Below are 18,577 nucleotides of genomic sequence, written 5' to 3'. Positions count from 1 at the left end.
GAATGTGTCTTCCACACGAAACACACATTGTGTCACGGAGTCGCAGCCAACACCCACCAACACCAACGCATCATCACCGGATCTTCACGCTCCACCCACTCGTTCACAGTCTTCTGAATACTAATCACCTGCACCTGCACCTCATCATCCATGGACACTATAAAGACTCTCACTTCCCTCACTCCTTTGTCTAGTCTCATCTCATGTACCTGGACTCCTTACCTGCTGCTCACCTGAGTTTACCGTGTTCCCATCCCGTCGTCTCAGGTAAGTGTCAGGTAACATTGATGCATCGCTATATGGAAATATAAGTTTAAAAAAAAAATATCACACCGGTATTCAGTTAGGATACCAGGCAATAAAGGAACATCATGTTTTTGTAATAAACGTTTCTGACTAATTTGTTTTGGAGGTACTGAATGTGCAATTATGCTTGTAATATTATTAATGACAACGATATGTATGGCCTTGAACTTACATTAAGTCGGTTGCACACTGTGCAATTTTAGCCACGATTTGGTCGTCTGAGACAAATTTTGAGAATGCTAAAAGATTCCTATAATCTAGGCTAAAATCTGTAGTCTTTGATCGCTAGTTTGACATGTTCACAGACAGCCGATTAATGACCGTTGCGATCAAATTTTACCTCCGACGAAATTCTGGCAATGTCAGAAGATTTGGCACACAGTCCTGCAGTGTGACTTCTCCTATGACGAATGTCAAATTGTCTTTGTTTTTCAAGACAAGCCGTGATCAAAATTAACAGTAGTGATTTCTTTGTTAGCCACCATTTCAGTCCCGTGTGTAATGCAGCTCACGGTCATCGAACGTGTATGGGTTGATGTAAAACTGCGTGCATCCGTTTTTAACGTGTCTTGACTGTCATACAGTCTGACATAAATGACAGCTGAGATCCCACAGTGTGATATGAGGATCATGAACGTACAGTCTGACAAGCAACAATATTATATAATCAGCAGGGATGATAATACAGCAGGGTTCTTAACTCTGGCCCTCGAGATCCACTTCCAACCATAATCAAACACACCTGAACAAGCTAATCAAGATCCTCAGGATTACTAGAAAGATAGCCTACAGGAAGGTGAGACTGACTAGAGTTTGAGCTAAACTCTGCAGGAAATTGGATCTCAAGGGCCACAGTCGAGAACTCTGAATTACACAATAACAACATCAACGAAAGATAAATGACACAACACATTACCGGTTTCTTCGTCGCTATCCTCAATTAGTCAATTAGGGGCTACTTTCTTGCGCGCAGTCTTCTCATTGTGAATCACATATGCTAACCCCAGTATGACGACGCGTCAATGCAACGTTGCAGAAGCTTCCGTCTCTGCACGCGAATTCTACTGATGGACACGATTCTTCGAGTGTGTTGTCCCAATACGACATGTAGTTGACCGTAGGCATCAATCCACTCAGTTTTAAGCCTTCCAAAACTTTAATTATGTTCTTTGTTTTAACATTTTCTTCTCTAAATTGAATCAGTGTCATCTTGTGACCTTTCAGTTGATCTGAGTCAGGTTATCCAATTGAACCAGGATAATAGTAAAAACTACTTGATTAAAAAAAGTTACAAGAATATAAACGTTTAAAAAACATACAAAATAACATAGAAAATAATTCAGGCAGTACTTCCGGTACAAAACGCGCCATCACTAACGTTTAGAGTTGGTAGTAGATGGTAATTCTTGCCTGCAGTTATGGGACTTGCGAAAAAAAATCCTCTCTCTCTCTGTAATCGCAGGGATAGAAAAGGGACCAAAAAAATTATCTTACAAAAACTTTACAAAACATAAGAACTTTACAAAAACATAATCTAATGAAGACAAGAATGACGTGTAAGATCTGTAAGAAATCGATGAAACCACAAAAGAGGCATACATGGGATGGATATCAATGGTAAAGAAAAATAAATAATTTATTAAATTAATTTTATAAACTCCTACACTAATGTTGAATGTGGTGTTTTTAGGGTATGCCGCAGAAGATCACATACTAGGAAATTTACAAAGAACTGCAGAGCTGGATCGATATTCAAAACAGCAGGACCAGCTTACAAAGCTGGATGACTTTTATTTACCGGTATGTAGGCAGAAATGCACCTGGTTTTTCACTTTAAAATAATGGTCCAGATCACTAGTAGTTCCTGCGGGATGACAAGGTAGCGCTTGAGTAATTAGTGAGGGGTTAACATGTTTTTCACTTTAAAATAATGGTCCAGATCACCAGTAGTTCCTGCGGGATGACAAAGTAGCGCTTGAGTAATTAGTGAGGGGTTAACATGTTTTTCACTTTAAAATAATGGTCCAGATCACCAGTAGTTCCTGCGGGATGACAAGGTCACGCTTGAGTAATTACTAATTAGTGAGGTGTTGACATGGATTTCACAAGTAATATAAGTTTAAATTTAATTTTATATCTGAAACACACCGTACAGCCATACCTTTTTTTTGAGCCACTAATGATATTCTAACAAACATTGTAATCTGTAAGATGTGGTTTTGTGCTTAATGCAACACAAATGCAGCCAATGTCTTCATTAAGGATGCAAATTGTTTGTGACGAGAACATCAATGTTTATATTCATATCCTGAAGAGATGTCCTCCCCAGGCTACTGTTACTTAAAGGTAGGTCTCTTGGAGTTGGAGACATATTTAACGGACACTGAACAGAGCTCATAATAGTGAACTAATCCAATCATGAGCATGTCAGCATCACTTCCTAATTGTTTAAAATTTTAATCAAATTTTCATCATTAGTATTATTCTATGTTTAAGTTTTAAATAAACAACATGTACAAACTAACCTGTAGCTAACATATTTGGGGGGATATAATATTAATAATTAGTTTCCACAATGAACCCATTTGAGGCACAAGCTTCTGAAATGTTATGACCATGTTAAGAGTTTAAAAAAAAAAAAAAAAAAAAAAAAGACAATTGTTCACTTTTCAGGGCATGTTACTTTTGTGATTAGTAATTAATTGGTTATTCTTTATTAATTGGTCATAGTTAACAAGTAGTTCTCAATGAGAATATATTTATTTAGTAATTATCGAATACCTAATAAGGAACTATCTTTGTACTAAATTTGCTGTTACTTACTGCTTAGTTAATCTTGCTTCCATATTAGTTAATAGTATTAAGTTCAGTGTTAATGTAGTACTATACTATTACTTCCTGCATAGTTACCTGTTAACAACGGACCATTATTCTAAAGTGTTACCGAAATCTTTCATTGCTAATGAAATATCTTGTTAAACAATGAACATGCACACTTGTCTTTGTGTGTTTCTAGTCATTAAAGGGGACCTATTATGCAAAATTCACTTTTGCATAGTGTTTGGACATAAATGTGTGTGTACACAACCACCCTATAATGATAAAAATCCAACCACCCTTTTTTTTTAATCCCAATAAATCATAAGCAGTGTCTCTGAACAAGCAGTTTCCAGATCCCTGGCAATGTGATGTCACATTAGCCACAGGCCCCGCCCACGGATGTTGACAGACACTGCCGTTTTAACATAGACCCGCCCTGAGCGAGTTCACAGCGAGTTGTACAGTCCACCATTGCTGCACTGACCAGAACATCTCCCAAGCGTTTTAGGTGTTCTGTAGCTGGATGAATTAATCCACATAGCTCTCTCCATTACTCCCTAAATCTGGGCCGCTGAAGACGAGGTGGATTCATTTTGTTTTCGAAGAAAATGCTCCCTCAACTCTACCGAAATTTGTTTATGTCTGCACGAATCACTTCACACTGGACTGCTTTGTGAACGAATGTCAATACAAAGGGACAATACAAAACAGAGATTGTGCTAAAAAGTTGTTACTCAAGGATAGATCGGTAAACTGTTCGTGATCCAGCTTACAGTCTCCAGAGTGACAATGGATACGGCAGTAATGAAGGTTAGAGCACTTTATTACAGTTCATCAGAGTTGATTTGCGTTTCTGTGTACTTCGCTGTGTATGTTGATGATAATGCAAGGGAGAGAGAGTTTATGGATAATATTTTAATGCACACTTGCACTGTTTTACTAAGCTCTTACAGTGATTTTCTAGAGTGAAAACAGACACTTCATATTTTGTGTTAAGTACAATAAACATTATAAAACTCATCGGTAAACAGGCTTGTACTAATATAGCGGATAAAAACAAGACAATATAAGTTATAACCATAATTAAAATACCTGCTCAATCTCCAGCATATATTCACAGTTTCTGACATTATAGTGTGTAATGACTGACTCCTTGCACCAGAGAATCAGCTCTTGAAGCTTCACCCTCTTAGGCCGAGCACAGCAGCTCATTTGCATTTAAGGGGCACACACTGAAACGGCGCGTTTTTGCTCACCCCCAAAAAGTGGCAATTTTAACATGCTATAAAAAATTATCTGTGGGGTATTTTGATCTAAAACTTATATCTAAAATGGGTCCTCTTTGATGTTTCATTTTTACTTTAGACCAAACATAGCATACTATTTTTGTGACCTCAGTTTAATCACTGAAACATAATTGTATGATTCAATTCACATGGCACTGTTATCCAAAACATTTAAGGGATATATATTTTTATCAGTTTACGCATTTAAATTGAATTCTAGCACCATGAGCTACAGGAACATTCCGTGGCAGGAAAGGCTCTAATGTATGTACATGCCCACTTCTCACTGTGATGCCATACATCTGTAATCATTTCATCAAGTCTGTTGATGGCCACTATCAGTACAGCAAATCAGTTTATGGATGTAGTACCAGGGTTTGCTGTCTGGTATAAAACCAACAATCTGTCAGCAACACTGAGAAGACATAACAAGATTAAGACTCAGCTTTAGTGCATTAGCAGCTCAAAAATGGGTAAGAACTGAATATGTGTATTATTCATATGACATATTTTTTAAACACCTCTCAAGGTATAGTAAATGCAAAACTGTCTAAGATACAGTCAATGCAGAGTGCCTGCTTAAACCAATCAAATCATAATATAATATAATATAATATAATATAATATAGTAACATTTAAAATATTCCATGGAAATGTATCTCATGAATACATTTGCCACACAATTTAAATGTATGTATGTAATATACATAAAAACAGTAACACTTTATAATAAAGTTCATTAGTTAAACATTAATGTATTAACTATGAACTAACCATGAGCAATGCATTTGTTACTGTATTTACTAATCTTTGTTAACGTTAGTTAATGAAAATACAGTTGTTCATTGTTCATTTTAGTTCACAGGGCATTAACTAAGGTTAACAAAATTTTAATAACGTATTAGTAAATGTTGAAATTAACATTAACAAAGATTATTAAATGTTCTGTAAGTGCAGTTCATTATTAGTTCATGTTAACTAATGAACCTTATTTTAGTTCATTTCTTTTAGTTAACTTTTAGTTTGTTTCAAAATATAAATTGCATTTTGTCGTCTTTCTTAATATGTTTGCATTCTGTATTGCATCTAAGGACCAATTCACACAGCACCGACAGACGGCAACAGACCCTTCGTCGGCTTTTGTCGGATCAGTGTGTTACTCCTGTGCCGTCTGTCGGAGCTTGTTTTCGCCGACTGAACATGCTACAGTAAATCGGAATTAAAATGTATGATAAGTGACGTGCTGTAATCTGGTGACTGTCGCTGTTGATCTGCGTCTGTCAGTGCAGTGTGTATTGGCCTTTTCCACCATTACACTGCAAAAACATTAAAGAGAAAGTTCCCCCTAAAATGAAAAATGAAGTCATTATTTACTCACCCTGGTTTTGTTCTAATGCTGTATGCCCTTCTTTCTTTTTCAGACCACAAAAGGAGAATTTTAAAAACATGTCCAGCTTGCGCTCATCCATATAATGGCTGTAAATAGCGACCAGTATTAAATTACTTATCCACTGAAAAAGTAAAGTAAGGGATTACTGTTCATTTTTAGGTAATTTAATTAGTTACTTATAATGTACTTGCGTTACATACTGTAAATTAGTTCAACAGTTCTGTTTAAATCAGTATTGAATTTTAAAATCTAAATTTGTCGTCTAAAGGTAAAAGTGAACGCTGCCTCTTTAAAATCGTTAGCTGTAGTGCAGTTGCGCGTGAGTTCGCAAATTCGCACCAGTTGGCTGCGTAGTCGCTGTCTGAAGATGTCGGCAGAAGCGAGTGGCTGTTTTGCAGAATGGAAATATTCCAATTACTTCACTTTTTTTGACACAGGTAGGCAAGAACATTAAGGTAAAATGTAAACTATGTCCTAGGATGAAAAAACTGCGCGCGCGCTCTCTGAGAGACGTCTTCAGTCAGCCAAAGCGCACACACATAGCCGTCTCTCGCGAGTGTCAATTTTCGCGGTTTATTACACATAAACGTTCGAATACAAACGCAGTTATGTCAAAATGCCCGTTTTGGCGTATATTCGCGTTGGTTATGTGAATGTGAACAGCGTGTAACAGCATATTGTCTCCGTCCATTAGGTCTTAGTGAAGCAGTCTTTAAAACATGCTACTGTCTACTATTGGCTGTCTGTATTATAAATGATAATCAAACAATAAAAGAAAAGCTTTAATAAGGATTAATCTATATTTAATTTATACACTTATGACTATGCAGAGTTATTTTATATTTGATTATTCAATTTCTGTGGTATTTTTACTTACTACTAGACCTACCTGGAAAAAAAATATAGCATTGTTTTATTTGTATTTTTATATATTTTTACCGTGGTATCGAGTATTGTGCACTTTTGGTGGTATCGGTACCGGTATAGTGACATCCCTATTTGTTACTAAAAAAAATAAAATAAGTATTATAAAGTAAATGAAAGTATTATAGTATATGTTTTACTAAAGTTAAAATGTTTTAAAAAGCTATAGGCCTAAAAGGCTAAACTATTCCATGTTTGACTAAATTATTAAGAGTTTCCGTCTATCCGGTCAAGGTTTATAGGGATTTTAAGAAGTAATTAGTAAGTTACTTATTGAGTAATTAAATTACTTTTCAGACAAAGTAATTAGAAAAGTATTTTAAATACAATATTGATGATGTAATTAGTAATTAATTAATTACTTACACTGATAGCGACCAGCATCAAGCTTTTTAAAAAAGACACAAAAGTATAAGAATTATCCTGTGCGAAGTGTTCAGGGATATACGATGTCATTTGGTGAAATGACAGTCAGAATGACAGTTGACAGATAACTTTTTGTTGCAATGAACACAACAGGTATATTTACCTCAGAGAAAAAAAGTACATGGATTGTATTTCATTTTGCGTTTTAGTTAATCTTGATTTCTCACAACTTATGTGCTTTCTCTGGGCGAGTTGGAGTGAACTATGGCGCTAATAGAGTCTCACGAACACACAGTCAATCACGGAAGACCAACAGCCAAGGTCCGGATTTTCATTAAAATAATACATTAAATTTAAAGTTTTTACCAAAAAAAAATAAATAAATAAATTATTAGTTTTTTTTATCGTATACCCTGAAAACTTGGAATGTATACTGCACGTGTCGCATGGGATCATTCTGTTGTGTCTTTTTTAAAAAGCTTGATGCTGATCGCTATTTACTCTCATTATATGGACGAACGCGAGTGAGACTTTTTTTTTTTTTTTTTTTTTTTTAAATTCTCCTTTTGTGATCCAAAAAAGAAAGAAGGGCATACAGCATTAGAACAACACCAGGGTGAGTAAATATTGACAAAACTTTTATTTTATGGTGAACTATGCCTTTAAAAATTCTTGAGTTTAGTAGGCTACTGCTAATAAGTGCATTTTTCAATATTTAGCATGTTTTCAAAACTCGTTGTGTGGGTTTTATCCATCAGCTGCAGCATCCCTTTCTTCATGAATGTGTTTCCTCCTACATTTCTGGTCACATATGCATTTTTATTGGGTTTTCTCACCCCCTTCCTGATCATTGCATCTTCACACATTGCTGTTGGAGTACGAATCAAACGCCTCAAAATGGGGAAGCAGCTCAGGTCGTACCGGGTCATTATCGCTATCATCCTGACTCTTTTCATATGTTGGTTTCCATTGTATGTTTGCCAATATTTTGTACACTAAGAAGGGATAACTGGTGTGTCAGTGATTAAAAAAAAAAAAGTATTTTGGACAGCATTTGTGTTCAGTATCTATCTGGTTTTTCTAAACAGCTGTCTGAACCCCATTCTCTATGTGTTCATGTGTGATCAGTATAAAAAGAAGCTTAAGCAGTCTCTGCTGCTGGTGCTGGAGACGGCGTTTGCGGAAGATCATTTTAGAGTAAGGCAGATGCAAAAGGATGAGCAGAACAACAAAACTAAAATTGAATTGTTAGAAAATGTTAATCTCTCAATGATTGTGACAACCATATGAATCTCACCATTACAACAACCATTGTAGTCTCTATCTTGAAACTTGTCAACAACTTATGATTTTAAAAAACAGCAATTTCATAATTCTGTGTGTAATTTGTGTTGTAGAACTCTTCTAATGATTACGGTACATTATATATGTTTGTGAAACTTTTTTTATAAATACAAAAATCCAACAGCTATTTTTGTTATGCTGATTTATGTTTGAACTTTCTGAATATTGTTTGTTTTATTCTGAATAATATCATGTATTTACTAGAAAAATAACAAATACGATGATGGATTGTCTTTGATTGATGAATATTTATTTGCTGATTAACTAAAAGAATTACCAATAAAGAACTTGTGTACCATTCACATGAAGTACTCTCTTATTCTGCTACCACACATAACCAACCAAAAAGAGAATTTTTTTTTTTTTTCTTTTAAGATTCTCTCTCTTAACCTCATCTCATTTTATTACAGATCCAATCGGGGCTTCACTTGCCTCTTAGGTCTCAGTGCAGTTTCCTGAGTGACAGTGGTTCCTGGAACCCCTAACTCTAACTGCTTTTCGCGTACAGCATTGTTAGAATCATCATCTCTTACATGTCCTAACACAATGCCATGAGCCCTTGTTTTTAACACATCCATGTCAGTTACATCAGTCTGGAACATTTCATCATTTAACTCAGTTTGTTGCAATTCTGACCCAATGAGCTGGTTTACATGTCGCTTGTACAATTTTCCACACACTTTTACCAAGTATGTAACAGGACCCAGTACCTTAACCACACTTCCCGGTACCCACTTTACACTTTCTCCTCCCCTGTGGTTTCGAATCAACACTGGTTGTTTTGGCAAAAACCGTCTGACAGATTTGCCATGACACTGTTTAGCTTGCTGAGCTGCTTGCTTCTGCTGCATGCTCCTGGTGAAACTAGGTTTCAAAAGTGACATTCTGGTTTTGAATTCACGCTTTATGAATAATTCTGCTGGGGTTTTTCCCGTGGTAGATTGAGGGGTGCTTCGATTACAAAAAAGTAACTTGTGGATACATCCAAAACCCTTTTAACATTTTGCACCAACCGTTCTGCGGCACCATTAGAAACTAGATGGTATGCAGGACTCTGAATGTGTTTTACACCATTGTTTCTCAAAAATGTTTGAAATTCATACAAGGCAAACTGCGGACCATTATCAGAGATCAATTCTTCAGGAAGGCCACAAGTAGCAAAATAACACCGTAATACCTCAATGGTCTTTCCTGCAGTGGTACTAGACATCAGTGCAATTTCTGGCCAGCATGAGAAGCTATCTGTTACTACTGTACCAGAAAGTTATATTTGCCTTTTTGAGTAAAGTCCATGTGTATTCTTTGCCAGGGCCTATTAGGCCAACTCCAATTATGCACAGGAGCTGTAACAGGCTGATTCCTATCTGCCTGGCATGTCTGACAGGTGCTTACTAGTACTTCTATGTCGGCATCCAGGTTAGGCCACCAAAAATGGCTTCAAGCTAGGGCCTTCATCTTCACCATGCCCTGATGATCGTGATGTAGCTCTGTCATTTGTGATCTTAACACTTCTGGCACAACCACATGAAAACCCAAAAGAACACACTCAGATTCCACAGTTAGCTCTGTGTTTCTCAAAAATTATGGCTTTAGTTCATCCTCAGTGACATTTGGCCAGCCATTTAATGTAAAATGTTTCACTTTCTGTAACACAGTGTCCAATTTTGTCTGTTTTGCTATTTCTTGTGCAGATATTGGAACACTATCCAAAAAGGACACTCAGAATCGAAGTTTACTCTCAACAGTCAGGGGTAGGCATGACAATGCGTCAGCATTACTGTGTTGCAGGTAGGTTTATATATGATGTTATACTGATATGCAGCTAGGATCAGTGACCATCTCTGTAGTCTCGCTGCAGCCAAGGTTGGGACACGTCTTCAGTCCAAATATCTTGACCAACGGTTTGTGATCTGTATAAAGCCTGAATTTGCACCCATACAAGTAGTCATTAAATTTAGTCACCCCAAAATTAATACTCAGAGCTAACTATTCGATTTGCGAATAGTTAACTTCAGTCTTTGTTAGTGTGCGCGAGGCGTAAGAGATAGGCTTTTCTGTACTGTCTGGAAATTTGTGTGAAATTACTGCCCCAACCCCATAATGGGATGCATCACAAGCTAAGATCACAGGCAATTTAGGGTCATAATGGGTCAGCACCGGCGCTGAAGACAGCCTTGATTTGGTGCGCTCAAGTGCACTTTGGCATTTTTCTGTCCACTTCCAATCAGCATTTTTGTGAAGCAACTCAGTGAGTGGTTTAATTTAATTTAGCATGGCCAAGAACGATCTCAACTCTGATACATTTTTGGGCATGGGGGCTTTATCGATGGCTTCAGTTTTCTCCGGGATCGGGTGCAACCCTTCCGCATTGATGACATGTCCGAGGTACATTATGCTGTTCTGAAAGAAAGAACATTTTTCTTTGTTTAGCCTAATCCCGTGTTCTTCTAGTCTAAATTTTTCAAATGCTCATTGGTGTCTTTTCCGGTTATTAGAATATCGTCAAGATAGCACACAACACCCTCTAATCCTTGCAATACCATATCCATGGTACGCTGGAAGACTGACGGCGCACTAGCGACCCTGTATGGTAAACGATTGTACGCATATAATCCCCGCTGCGTATTAACGGTGAGGAAAGGCGTACTTTCCTCATCCATTTTCAGTTGGCTGTTTTTTGCCCTTTATCTCGTGATACTAACAAAGTTAGTTGTAAATCTTGTGCCCCATTCTGAATTCGGACATTCATTTTTCCCAACAATTCCAGGGGTTGATCAGTGTATTTTCGCAGATTCAAATTACACGGTTGCAATTTTACCTTTCTAAATTTTACCTTTCTCAATTCAGTTCATTCCTCTGCAACATCCGACGGTAATGCCACGGCTCCATGAAACGAATCCTCCCCTCTGTCCATGAAGTTCACCTCTGCTCTGCTCCGCGATTGAAGAGAACGAGCAGTCATTTTCCCTGTAGACCGATGCTGCTCCTTTTGATTTGAAATCTGTCCACTTGTTCTTACAGGCCCGTTCCACATGACCACCTTTTCCGCATCCTCGACACTGAAACTCTTTGAATTTGCAGTCGCTCGGTCCATGTCCTTTCCCCAGACATCTGTAGCACTCCTGGCCGGTGTTGCTCCTCGATTCCGGTCGCAAAAGCCTCGACTCGCGCTGCTTCATTCCCCACAGGCCTAGATGATCCGTCTGCATGTACGATGAGGGCAATCCCTTCTGCATAGACTGCATGCCCCTGGTGGTACCCTCAAAACTGTTTGTTATATCCAGCATACATGTCAGTCCTTCATCACTTGTGGCATTTAACAGTTTTCGGCGCAGTTCTTTGTCAATTATGCCACACACAAATTGATCTCTTAGCTGCTCCTCCAAGCTGGCACCAAATTCGCCGGTGCAGGCCAGCCCCTTTAAGATAGCTATGTAGTCACCAAAAGATTCTCCAGCTTGCTGTCGCTGATTTTGGAACATGAATCTTTCCGCAACACATTCTTTTTTGGTGTATAAAAGTCTCTTAATGCCTTCAATAAGTCTGAGAATTCTGTCTCGCTCACCTTGCCTGGTGCAATGAGATCTCTTAGCAGAGCAAAAGTTTTAGGACCAACCACCAACTAAAAATACTGCTCGCCGTTGGTCAGATTCAATCTTGTTGGCCACCAGAAACTGTAGAAGTCTTTCTTCATAGTTCTGAAACGTTTCCGGCGTTTCGTCGAAAATTAATCCAGTTTCTGTACTGTAAAGCGCCATGCTGCCCCGGATTCTGTCCTTTCTCTTCAGTTCTTTTTTTTTTTTTTTTTTTTTTAAGCTAATCACGGCTTGAGCAACCCGCTGCTAAATACGACACATCAATCCTATCCTCGTCGCCAAACTTATCATGTATTTACTAGAAAAATTTTGTCACACATTGTCTCCAGCACCTGGAACTGAACGGGGTGTTAGGTGGCATAAATATTCATGAAGAATACTCTTTTAGAGAGAAAAGTTATATGAGTCTTCATTGATAGTCACAAGGGAGAACGTCATTAAGGAGCTGTTAGCACTACATTCAGCTGAGCGCTGTCAGTGCTGTGCTCACTCTCGCAGCGTGTATAGAGCTGGGGAATCCCTTTGCTGCAGGGAGGATGAGACATGCGGGAATAGACTGGCGTGAGCTCACCTAGTCCCATTCAATCAGTCTTGCGATTGCATTGTTCCTTTGTCTCATGCTAGAGATAAAAAGAACAGTGGAGTACAAGGGGAAGGGCCGTTTTCAGAGAATGTGGTCTGTGAATGCAGCGAGGTGAGACTCGCGCTCTCGTGGTGAGAGCGTCCATCTTCAATGAAGGCAGCTTGCGGGGGCGGGGCCAGCAAGTGATGAGCTCTGAAATTCGGCATTTTACCACAAACACCAGTGAAATAATGGTACTTTAAAAGAAATATATTCCATATAGTCTCACCTAATGATGTTTTATTAACAAAATTCGGGAGGAGCAACGTTCAAATAATCTGACTAATCATCACGTCATTTCAGCCAGCTGTTAGCAATCAGTAATCAACATATCTACCCAATCAGCATGAGTAAAAGCATATATATAGACACAGTCGACTCACCCATATTCCTCGACAGTTTTACAGCATCTGACCCGCCCTAAGTTCCCACCATGTCCGAAATTAATCTCTTTGTGTCCAATGAAGAATCTTTCGTCCTCAAGGAATCTTTGCCACAATCATCTGGCCTTACTAGAAGCAATTACACCGCCGCCGATCCATCTTGGGGGGGCGTCAGCCCAAACAAACGGGTCCCCGCATGCCAAGACGCCGAGGTCTACTCTCGTCACTGCGGTCGAAACATCCGCGATCTCCTTCCGTGTATTTTCCTAGTCCTGCCCATTCTATCATTCCTGCCATAAAGAAATGGACAACAAGGCAGTCGAGCACCAAGCTCGAGCCTCGGGCAATACCGCCTCTTCCCGTGAAGGAACAGGCCTTCATCCAGCATCAGACCGCCGCAGCAGGCCTTCAGCAAGCCAGAGCCACGCCGCAGCGCAGATTCAGTACCAGCCAACTCACACTTTCCACCCCATCGGCTCAACCCCGCCAAAGCACAGTTAAAATCCTTCTCGTTTTCTGCCCCTGAATTAATTTCCACAGTTATGCCATCTGTATCAATGTTGATCAGGGGAATTCACGTTTAAACTGTTTCTGTAAAAGTTTGCCGTTCTAAATTAACGTGCCGCTTGTGGTTTAAACACGCTAACAGCTGTTATATGCTCGTATATGACGTTCAGATTGCACGCACGGTCGCAGACAGAATCATTGAAACTCTGAACTTATTGTCATCACTGTCCTGCGATTTATCAACAAAATCGCTTAGAAACTTAAGTCATAATATGTATTTCTGTTTTGAAGTAACTTCAACCACATCTTCACTATTGGTAAAGAGACGCAGAGACTGGTAGGACAAATTTCTTTTCAAATCGTTATTTTGATGCATTTAAATAAATCTTACCGTTCCCTTTTCATCTGTATCTGTTTTATAATGAGCATAAATCTAGACAGATAACCAATGAATAAACTATTACGTTGATGGTTCCTACGCAGTTTGGAAAAGTATGGAATTTGAGTAATTTCCAGGTCTGAATAGAAAAGAAACCAACATAAATAAATATAAATAAACAATATTATACAAGCAGCATGTTCATGGTAAAATTTTAGTGATTGTTGAACACAATTTAATAAATTCAAGGTGCACATTTTTATTATGCAAAGCTGTCTTTTACAAATGAGTCTCTTTTGATCTTTACTAAATGAAGGTGCTTGTGACTCAAACCAGCAACAGTTAAAAGAACAAATGATCATCTAAATCATATTGTACTTTGCTGTTTGATGACCATTCAACATCAAACAATGACAGTACAAACAGTACTGTCATTTACAGTACTAAACCATTGTGTCAGAGATGAATATATGCAGGTTTAAAGGATTTCAGACTGCTTCCGAGAAAATAAGAATATGTACAAAGTTTAATAATCTATCTCTCGGCCCTGCACAGGTTTCCAATCGCTGAGCTCAGGTTTCCAATCGCCCCGGATAAAACGATGGGTCCAGCCACGTCCATTGAATTTCTGGGCTTTAACTCGAATACAGTTAATTTCCAGGCCTCACAGCATAAGGAATCAATAGGATATTATGTTCGCTTCCACCTTCCTAAACAGTCCAAACTGTTCTAAACAGGAATTACTATCTTCGCTCAACTACTTAAACTTCATGAGGCAAGTAATTCCACAAGGCCACTCTTTCATCTTGCATCTCCTCACTCTTGTATCTTCAATTCATGCGCTAGAAACAAGCATCAGGCCGCAGCAGCAAGCCTGGGCCGTGCCCCAGATTCCCCACTTTCCTCCTTCCTCCACTTAGCCACACACCGCGGCTTTCACCGGTGCTGCACCCCATCCAACAATGCCCGCCCCTCTTGGTGAATGCCTTCCCTCCTAACGTGAGGATGCCTCTACTAGCAGAGCAAGCTCAGCCGTCTCAGCCATTTCATCCCGCCATCTCTCACCCTACCTCTCTTTTGTCTTTGGTCTACAGTTCAACTTCAGACCCTAGTGTGAGGCTGCCGCCGCTATCGGCGCAGGCCTGGACGTCCTATTTTCCCCAGCTTCCCTATTTTTCTAACCACCCTGTTCCTTCCCAGGCTCCAGGGGCCAACCCGAGCAAGAGGGTGCCTCCACTAACTGCCTCGGTCCCGGCCTTTCTTCCTCCTTGCACTGTCCCACAAGCAAAACGCCGTTCACCCTGTCTACTACAACACTGATGCCCATCCAACCAAATGCTACAGCCTTGGAACCAAACCCCGTTGCCAACAACATCAGATCCTCTTAGAAATTCAAGCTGTCGGCACCAGAGGTGGACCCATTCCCAACCCCGGTACCTTATTATTCAGAGTTGATATTTCCATAAACCACCCACTAAAAACTCTCCCTGACACCTCTCTCCACTACATTCTTCAAGCTGCCTCCCCTAGAACCCTACAATCCATTCCGCATAGGAGCAGCAACTACAGCCACCCAAAAAGGCCACTCCGAGAATCAGATTCAAACATTTGGTCACTGGTCATCAGAAGCTTTTAAGAACTACATCCGATCGAATCGCTTCCATATTAATGAAGCCCAACAAACACCTATCAGCTAATTTCAGCTCCAGCTCGTTCTCTCACACATAAATGCAAGCCACCATATCCAACTCAACCATTCAAATACAATGGAATTTTTCTATCATTGCCGCAGCAGTGATGTGCCTCGGCTCCCGCAGGAGCTCAGTTATTCTGGCTATTCTCTCCACTGCCGCAGCAGTGATGTCACCTCGGCTCCCGCAGGAGCTCAGTTCCTCTGGCTATTCTCTCCACTGCCGCAGCAGTGATGTCGCCTCGACTCCCACAGGAGCTCAGTTGTCTGGCCAATTTCTCCACTGCCTCAGCAGTAATGTCGCCTCGGCTCCCGCAGGAGCTCAGTTCCTCTGGCTATTCTCTCCACTGCCGCAGCAGTGATGTCACCTCGGCTCCCGCAGTAGCTCAGCCCTGTCTAAACTCACCTTCATTGCCACAGCAGTAATGTCTTCATCCATATGACGAGAACTCTCCCGGACCTTCAACCTAACCCTCCAAACAGCACATTCAGCCTACGCAATGCAATTTTTGGGGGTCATCAGTAACGTTTCCAGCTGCTGTCCTGCATTGGTTTGCAATTTTTGGGGGAGTACTCTGGGTTCGGGCCAAAATACCGAGCTCGGAGCCCTCTCCTTGGACAGCATGCCAAATATGCATACTACTACTCATACTATTTACTATCTGATTATTTGTAAGTGTGAATTTCAGCCAGCTGTTAGCAATCAGTAATCAACATATCTACCCAATCAGCATGAGTGAAAGCATATATATAGACACAGTCAACTCACCCATATTCCAGTTTTAAAGCATCTGACCCGCCCTAAGTTCCCACCATGTCCGAAATTAATCTCTTTGTGTCCAATGAAGAATCTTTCGTCCTCAAGGAATCTTTGCCACAATCCTCTGGCCTTACTAGGAGCAATTACACCGCCTAACACTGCCGCCGATCCATCTCAGGGGGGCGTCAGCCCAAACAAACGGGTCCCCGCATGCCAAGACGCAGAGGTCTACTCTCGTCACTGCGGTTGAAACATCCGCAATCTCCTTCCGTGTATTTTCCTAGTCCTTCCCATTCTATCATTCCTGCCATAAAGAAATGGACAACAAGGCAGTCGGGCACCAAGCTCGATTCTTGGGCAATACCGCCTCTTCCCGTGAAGGAACGGGCCTTCCTCCAGCATCAGGCCGCCGCAGCAGGCCTTCAGCAAGTCAGAGCTGCGCCATAGCGCAGATTCAGCGCACTCCTCCTCTTTTCCTGGTGGTGCGGCTAAATTTGGTCAGATACGTGGCCGCACTGTTCGTACCATGTACGCTCCTCCGACTGACCTGAAAAAAGTTTTCCGTGCAAATATTTCAGCAGTTATTATGTGTGTTCCGTGTTTCTGTCGACTGAACCAGCGATACCTATCATTCGTGAATTAATCATTCTTTTGTCTCGATTCTTTCTTTTCCGTGAATTGGCCAAACACGCTTACATAACGTTCTGAAACAATTTGGATTTGTTTGGACCGCTCTGTCACTGAATCATCTGAAGTTGTTTCTCGGTCAGTAACAACAAATACAGAACAAATAGCACTGTTTTCATGTTTCACTACTTTACTTTGAACTACGCAGCACGGCCTAGTGGATAATGGAACGAAAGCTTAAAGGAGCTATGTTTATTCCCAGTCACCATTATTAAACAGCGTTGCAACATCTAGTGGGAAGTGTTTCAATTCGACACGCACCTCTCGTTTGCAAACTACAAATCACTCGATGATTAAACTAGTTTTAAAATCGGATGAAACAGCCTCAACATTCCCAACAACACTGATGAGGAAAACAGGAAAAACATGGCATGAATGAAGATAGAAGACTTTTAAATCCCAAAATTACCACCCTTACAAATATTTACCATGAATGAACTGCAGTAAATTACCATGGTTTGTGGAAATGTGGAATATTTATATTGAAAACTATGTTATAGCCATTTATATTGCAATATATTTATTAGGTGGGTAGGGGTGTGTGTGTGTGTGCCCCCCGTGTGTGCTCACATTGCATGCGAACCGCGCTCGAGCCCAACCGAACCACGCTCTGGCCCACCTCTTCCAAGCGGGCCAGGGACGGCTAAACGAACTGAGCCCGGGAACGGTTCGGAGTGATCACACTTGTCAAACGAACCGGGCTTTAAGGGTCAAACGCGCTCGGGCACGGTTGAGAGAGCCTAGTGTACACCCTAAATGATTGTGACCACCATAACTATATGAATCTCACTATTACAACAATCACTGTAGTTCTTGTCTATCAACACTTACCTATCCGTAACTGACGCTGGTAGGTCATGTGGCATTAACCCTTTGAGCGGTACGGTCCCACATATGGTATTTTTATTTCTGTGCCCCTGGGCGTACGGTTCCACATATGGGATTTAGAACATTCAGCGACGTCACATAACTGCCAGATTCAAACTGTGCTTTCGCGCTTTGGCTGCAAGATGGATGCACTCAGCTCTTGTCATATATCACGGCCATGCAGTGTTTTCAGCCACATAATGTTTTTTTTATTATTATTTTAAGGTTTCAGACATTTAAATACACATAAGCACCAGTAAAACAATACATTTAGAGTTTATAAAATACACACTGATGTCAGACATCAGTGGAAGCAGCAATAACAATTCATTAAAATATAATTTGCCAACATTTATTCATATCAGATACACATAATGGGCCTAAGTAACTATAAAGTTTACTCTATTATTCTTCCAGTTCACCAGCCACTTATGCTGCGGGCAACCCGTAACCCGTGTTTTTCCAACCTTCTACCCATGAAAGTGCACTGGAACGGCAGTCAAACCCTTGACTTTCCACCTGTGAACTCGTGCTAGATCGATGTACTCCCAGTTCCGTGCTCTAATGTCACATAGCCCGCGGAACAACAATGGCAGCCCCTACGGATGCAGTGTTAATGCAAGTGGTACACGGTGAGAATATACAAATAA

General features: G+C 40.2%; 1 protein-coding gene and 1 long non-coding RNA gene across 2 annotated transcripts in view; both read left to right on the top strand.

Annotated features, from left to right (window-relative positions):
- Positions 1 to 18,577, top strand: part of LOC127496312 (C3a anaphylatoxin chemotactic receptor-like) — a 154,368-nt gene that overhangs the window by 88,679 nt on the left and 47,112 nt on the right. The window lies entirely within an intron of this gene.
- The window catches only part of LOC127496325 (uncharacterized), a 45,137-nt gene continuing 26,760 nt past the window's right edge, over positions 201 to 18,577 (top strand). The window contains exon 1 of the long non-coding RNA XR_007925292.1: positions 201 to 267. This is a non-coding gene — a long non-coding RNA (uncharacterized LOC127496325). The remainder of the gene's footprint in view (positions 268 to 18,577) is intronic.

The sequence above is a fragment of the Ctenopharyngodon idella genome, chromosome 15 (assembly GCF_019924925.1).
Source record: "Ctenopharyngodon idella isolate HZGC_01 chromosome 15, HZGC01, whole genome shotgun sequence".
NCBI classification, from domain to species: Eukaryota; Metazoa; Chordata; class Actinopteri; order Cypriniformes; family Xenocyprididae; genus Ctenopharyngodon; species Ctenopharyngodon idella.
Note: the sequence above shows the minus strand (reverse complement) of the source record. Positions and strands in the feature narration are given on the sequence as shown.